This window comes from Triticum dicoccoides, chromosome 2B, assembly GCF_002162155.2.
Source record: "Triticum dicoccoides isolate Atlit2015 ecotype Zavitan chromosome 2B, WEW_v2.0, whole genome shotgun sequence".
Taxonomy (NCBI): Eukaryota; Viridiplantae; Streptophyta; class Magnoliopsida; order Poales; family Poaceae; genus Triticum; species Triticum dicoccoides.
Window position 1 is genome coordinate 428,468,741 of NC_041383.1, and position 6,462 is coordinate 428,475,202.

The following is a 6,462-nucleotide window of genomic DNA, read 5'->3' on the forward strand; positions in this document are numbered from 1 at the left end:
AGGGGGGCTCTAATGGAGGGGTGGTGGAGGGGCAAAGAGGAGGGGGGGAGGGCTCTAATGGAGGGGTGGTGGTGGGGGAGCATTGAAAGGAACAAGCAAGGTGCAAGGAAAGGGGGAGAAAGGAAGGGGAAGAAGAGAGGGGAGGAATAAGGGGAAAGGTGGTACGTGGCTGGCGGGCATAGCAGTAGCGCGGGTCACCCATACGCGCTACTGCTATGGCAGCTTGCAAAATATCTACAGCTAGGGTTGCACTACTTATAGCGCTGGCCAGAAACACACGCTACTGGTAAAATGTTATACATAGAAAAATTAGCAGTAACGCGCTTAGTAAAACACGCGCTATAGATACTATACTAGTAGTAGCGCAGGTTCGAGGACAGGCGCTGCTACTATTTTTTGACCAGGGGGTGTGGTGTGTTACACTTAGTAGTAGTGTGGGCCCAGGTAACAAGCGCTGCTGCTAACTTATACCAATAGCGCTGTTTGTACCCAGCGCTACTACTATCTAGTAGTAGCGTTGGGTTATAAACAAACGCTACTGGTAAACTTCTATCTATAGGCATTTTCCTAGTAGTGCCTCCACACCACGGGGTCCTGTTCAACCACCCCTCCACGGGCACCCCTCCACTGTCAACTGTTCATCCAGCCCTCCACACCACAGGTTCCTGTTCATCCAGAGGCAAAGCCACCACTCACTGTTCATCCACCCCCACGCAACACTCACTGTTCATCCCAGAGGCAGCATCGATCAGCTTCAGTTAGGAGCAGTAGCGAAGGAATTGCTCGATGGGGTTCAGTTAACAGCCATCGATCGATCGCTCGGGTTCAGTAACGCGTAGCCTGTCGTGCAATCGCTCGGGTTCAGTTAGAGCCCAATGCCTCGCTCGGGTTTAGTTAGAGCCAACGCCTCACACACATGCGCGTACATGTACGAGAGAAACGCGCATCGCTCGACCCCGACCTCCCACCGTAACCGGGAACTCCCCGAAATTTTCCTCCTCCTCGCTTCTACCATGGTTTTTTCCGTCATGGACGGCCCAAAGAATGTCATGCAGCTGCGTCTCCGGCCCGCCCAGGATGAAAAGCCCATTTTCTGTCATGATTTTTTGTCATACAAGTAGGAGCCCACAATATCTATGATGATACCGGGTTTTGTCACAATTATCGTCATAGAAGTGTCATATGTATGACATAATTTTTTTTCATTCGGCCCAAAATGTCATGGATGTGTCTTTTTTTTGTAGTGGAAGTACCAGAGGGGTACCTCGAGGGGGGCACAACCCACCAGGGGCACGCCCAGGTGGGTTATGCCCACCTCGCTGGCCTCTCATAATGCATCTTTGCTCTATAAATACCCCAATATTCCAGAAACCCTAGGGGAGTCAACGAAAATCAATTCCAGCTACCGCAAGTTCCTGAAACACCAGATCCAATCTAGACACCATCATGGAGGGGTTCATAATGTCTATTGGTGCCTCTCCGATGATGCGTGCGTATTTCTTTGTAGACCTTCGAGTCTGTAGTTAGTAGCTACATGGCTTCCCCTCTCTCTTGATTCTCAATACAATGGTCTCTTGGAGATCCATATGATGTAAGTCTTTTTGCGGTGTGTTTGTTGGGATCCGATGAACTTTGAGTTTATGATTAGATATATGTTTTTATCCTTGAAAGTTATTTGAGTCTTCTTTGATCTCTTATATGCATGATTGATTATAGCCACGTATTTCTTCTCCGATATTTGGGTTTTGTTGGGCAACTTGATCTATTTATCTTGCAATGGGAAGAGGTGCTTTGTGATGGGTTCGATCTTACGGTGCTTGATCCCAGTGACAGAAGGGGAAACGACATGTATGTATCATTGCTATTAAGGATAACAAGATGCGGTCTATTTCTACATAAATAGATCTTGTCTACATCATATCATCGTTCTTATTGCATTACTCTGTTTTTCCATGAACTTAATACACTAGATGCATGTTGGATAGCGGTCGATGTGTGGAGTAATAGTAGTAGATGCAGGTAGGAGTCGGTCTACTAATCTTGGACGTGATGCCTATATTATGATCATTGCTTGGATATCGTCATGATTATTTGAAGTTGCCCAACAGTAATTGTTTTCCCACCATTTGCTATTTTCCTCGGCAGAAGCCACTAGTGAAACCTACAGCCCCGGGGTCTCTTCTTTAATATATTTGTCGTCACGATCTATTTTTTTTGCTTTTATTTTCAGAGCTATTAGACCAAAAATACAAAAATACTTTCCTGCACTCGATTTTATTTGTGATCTATTTATCCAATCTATTACAACTTTCTCCCGTCCACTTGCCAATTTCTAGCACCGTTACCCGAAAGGGATTGACAACCCCTTTAACACGTCGGGTTGCGAGTATTTGTTATTTGTGTGCAGGTGCTATTTACGTTGTGTTGCATGGTTCTCCTGCTGGTTCAATAACCTTGGTCTCATCAGTGAGGGAAATACCTAACATCATTGTACTGCATCACCCTTCCTCTTTGGGGAAATACTGACGTAGTTCTAGCAGACATCAGGTGTCCCGAGGAAGCATAAGCTGCATGTGCGGCCAGATGCTAAGATGGTCAAGAAACCCCTCCGCCGCCTGTCAGAAGAGAAGAGAAGGGGATCGTTGGTGAAGAAATAGCCCGGCTTCTGGCAGCCGGCTTCATCATGGAAGTGTTCTACCTGGACTGGCTTGCCAATCCAGTCCTCGTTTGAAGTAAAAGAAGTGGCGCATGTATATCGACTACACGAGCCTCAACAAAGCCTTCCCCAAGGATCCGTTTGCCTTGCCCTGGATCAATCAAGTGATAGACTCCACGACCGACTGCGAGTTGCTTTCCTTTTTGGACGCTTACTCCGGCTACCAGCAGATCAAGTTGGACCCGGCCGACCAATTGAAGACCGCCTTCATCACCCCTTTCAGCGCCTTCTGCTACATCACCATGACGTTCAGCTTGAGGAATGCCGATGCCACCTTTCAACGCTGCATGCAGAACTGCCTCTTGCCACAACTCAGCCGGAATGCCCACGTCTATGTCGATTACATAGTGGTGAAAACGAAGAAGCGCGACACCCTTTTGGAGGATCTCAAGGAGACCTGCGCCAACTTGCGCTGCTTTTAGATCAAGCTCAACTCGGAGAAGTGTGTCTTCGAAGTACCAGTCGGCCAGCTCCTTGGCTTCCTTGTTTTTGAGCGTGGGATATAGTGCAACCCCATAAAAGATCAAGGCCATGGAGCGTATGAAGTAACCCACCAAGCTGCTGGACGTCCAGAAGTTCACGGGGTGCCTAGCATCCCTCAACCGGTTCATCAGCCAGCTGGGCGAGAAGGCCCTCCCTTTGTACCAGCTGATGAAGAAGACCACGTGCTTCGAGTGGACTGACCAAGCAGACGAGGATTTCCATCAGCTCAAGCGGGTGATGTCCATGCTGCCTATCCTGGCCTATCCGACTGCCAAGGAACCAATGCTCCTCTACACCGTCGCCACCAACCGAGTTGTCAGCATGATGATCATTGGCGAGCGCGCAGAAGTTGTCAAGGCGCAACCGGTCCACAGGCCGGTCTACTACTTGAGCGAGGTGTTGTCCGCCTCCAAGCAGAACTACCCCCACTACCAGAAGATGTGCTACGACATGTACTTTGCCGCCAAGAAGCTGAAGCAGTACTTCAAAGAGCACTCCAACACGGTCGTCTGCACTGCTCCCCTTGCCGAGATCATGGGCAACAGAGATGCCTCGGGCCGGGTGGCCAAGTGGGCCATCGAGCTGGCTCCCCACACCATCCTCTACCAGCCCCACACCGCCATCAAGTCCCAAGCACTGGCCGACTTCCTAGTCGACTGGGCCGAGACCCAGTACTTGCCGCCAGCGCTCGATTCCACTCATTGGCGGATGCACTTCGATGGCTCGAAGATGCACACCGGTTTGGGAGCCGGCATCGTCCTCACCTCTCCCAAAGGCAACAAGTTGAAGTACACGTTGCAGATCCACTTTGCCGCCTCCAACAACGTGGCCGAGTATGAGGCACTCATCCACGGGCTCTAGCTGCCCAAGGAGATCGGCATCCGCCGCATCTTGTGCTACGGCGACTCAGACCTTGTGGTCCAGCAGTCTTTTGGCAACTGGGACGCCAAGGGTGCTAACATGGCGAGCTACCGCTTTCTCGTCCAGCAGATGAGCGGGCACTTCGATCGGTGCGAGTTCATCCATGTGCCACGGCCCAACAATGAAGTAGCCGACACCCTGGCACGCATTGGCTCCACCTGGCAGGCCATTCCAGTCGGCGCCTGCCTCGAGTGCTTGCGCAAGCCTTCTATGAAGCCTTCGCCAGAATTAGAATCCATCTTCGTGTCGGCTGACCCTGGAGCAGCCGAATCCGACTCGGGGACTTCAGCAGCCGGCCAGGGGACTTCTGCAGGCGGCCTGGGGGCTGCAGCACCTGCAGTCGGCCCGGGGAGTCCAGCACCCGACCCGGGTACTGCTACAGCAGGCCTAGGGACTTCTACGGTGCCACCAGGAGCGGTTGGCTCCAGCCTGCCGCCTCCCAACCCAGCCACCCAAGTGTTTGTGCTGTCATGATGGTGGTGGAAGCTCCATCTTGGGTGCATCCCTTCCGTGACTTTGTCGTGAGTTGCGTGCTCCCAGCCGACGAAGTGTTGGCCCGGAAGATACAACGCCGGGCAGGTGTGTACACAATCATCAACGGAGAACTCGCCAGGCACAGCATGACCGGCGTTTTCCAATGACGCGTCCAGCCGGAGAAGGGCATGGCCATCCTTAGGGAGATTCATCAAGGTGAATGTGGCCACCACGCTGCCTCCAGATCCCTTGTAGCCAAAGCTTTCCACCATGGTTTCTTCTGGTCAGCTGCTTTGGACGATTCCAAGGAGTTGGTCCGGAAGTCCAAGGGGTGCTAGAAGTTCAGCACCAAGCAGCATCACCCGGCCTTAGCCCTCAAGACCATCCCCATCACTTGGTCGTTTGAAGTGTGGGGTTTGGACATGGTGGGCCCATTCAAGACAACACGCGATGGCGTGATCTATCTGCTGGTAGTCATGGACAAGTTCACAAAGTGGATCGAAGCAAAGCCGATCAAGAAGCTAAATGGCCCGACAGTTGTCACGTTCATCGCGGACATCACCGTTCGATACGGCATCCCGCAAAGCATCATCACCGACAACAGCATGAACTTCGCCAAGGGCGCCTTGCCCCGTTTCTGCGCGACTCAGGGTATCCGACTGGACCTCGGGTCGGATGCTCATCCGCAGTCAAACGGCCAGGTGGCAAGAAAACGGCCTCATTCTATCTGGCATCAAGCCATAGCTCGTCAAGCCACTGGAGCGCTCGACCGGCTGCTGGATCGAGGAGCTGCCGGTCGTCCTTTGGAGTCTTTGGACCATGCCAAACAAATCAACCGGCTTCACACCCTTCTTCCTCGTGTACGGGGCCGAGGCTATCATCCCAATGGATATCGAGTTCGACTCGCCTCACGTCACCTTATACGTGGAGGCGGAAGCAAAGTAGGCACACAAAGACAACGTCGACCTGCTCGACGAGGCCATGTTGCTAGTACTCAACCGGTCCGTGATACGTCTTCAATGTATCTATAATTTTTGATTGTTCCATGCTATTATATTACCCCTTTTGGATGTTTATGGGCTTTATTTTACACATTTATATCATTTTTGGGACTAACCTACTAACCGGAGGCCCAGCCCGTATTGCTGTTTTTTTGCCTATTTGAGTATTTCAAAGAAAAGGAATATCAAACGGAGTCCAAACGGAATGAAACCTTCGGGAGCATGATTTTTGGAATGAACGTGATCTAGAGGACTTGCACTGCAAGTCAAGAAGCAGCCGAGGCGTCCACGAGAGGGTAGGGCACGCCCCCTGTCTCGTGGGCCCCTCGGGCGGCCACCGACGTACTTCTTCTTCCTATATAAGCTTACGTACCCCAAAAACATCCAGGGAGCCAACGAAACACAATTTCCACCGCCATAACCTTCTGTATCCGCGAGATCCCATCTTGGAGCCTTCGCCGGCGCTCTGCCGGAGGGGGAATCGACCATGGAGGGCTTCTACATCGACAGCATAGCCCCTCCGATGAGTTGTGAGTAGTTTGCCACAGACCTATGGGTCCATAGTTATTAGCTAGATGGCTTCTTCTCTCTTTTTGAATCTCAATACAATGTTCTGCCCCTCTCTTGTGGAGATCTATTCGATGTAAACTCTTTTTGCGGCGTGTTTGTCGAGATCTGATGAATTGTGGGTTTATGATCAAGTTTATCTATGAGAAATATTTGAATCTCCTCTGAATTCTTTTATGTATGATTGAGTTATCTTTGCAAGTCTCTTCGAACTATCAGTTTGGTTTGTCCTACTAGATTGATCTTTCTTGCCATGGGAGAATTGCTTAGCTTTGGGTTCAATCTTGCGGTGTCCTTACC